The sequence below is a fragment of the Arachis ipaensis genome, chromosome B1, assembly GCF_059453495.1.
Source record: "Arachis ipaensis isolate K30076 ecotype BB chromosome B1, ASM5945349v1, whole genome shotgun sequence".
NCBI lineage: Eukaryota > Viridiplantae > Streptophyta > Magnoliopsida > Fabales > Fabaceae > Arachis > Arachis ipaensis.
Window position 1 is genome coordinate 40,130,312 of NC_142436.1, and position 387 is coordinate 40,130,698.

General features: G+C 42.9%; 1 non-coding gene across 1 annotated transcript; it reads right to left on the reverse strand.

Annotated features, from left to right (window-relative positions):
- Window positions 1–278: 278 nt before the first annotated feature.
- On the reverse strand, window positions 279–387 carry LOC148576298 (small nucleolar RNA R71). The gene has a single exon (XR_015903597.1). It is a non-coding gene; the product is annotated as a small nucleolar RNA R71 (small nucleolar RNA).

Below are 387 nucleotides of genomic sequence, written 5' to 3' on the forward strand. Positions count from 1 at the left end.
TCAAGTCTCAATTGGTCACTCTAGTGCAACAGAACTATCAGTTTCATGGACTCCCACAGGAGGACCCCAAGAAGTTCATATCTGACTTCCTATAGATCTATGATACTGTTAAGAGAAATGGAGTGAACCTTGAGATTTACAAGCTCATGCTATTCCCCTTTGCTGTAAGGGACAGAGCAAAGCTGTGGCTGGATTCTCAGCCCAAGGAAAGTTTGGATACATGGGACAAGATGGTAAATAGATTTATGACCAAGTTTTTTCCACCCCAGAAGATGAGTAATCTTAGAGTAGAAGTCCAGACCTTCAGACAGAAAGAAGGAGAGTCCTTCTATGAAGCCTGGGAGAGATACAAGCAGTTGATAAGGAGATGTCCTCCCGACATGATTT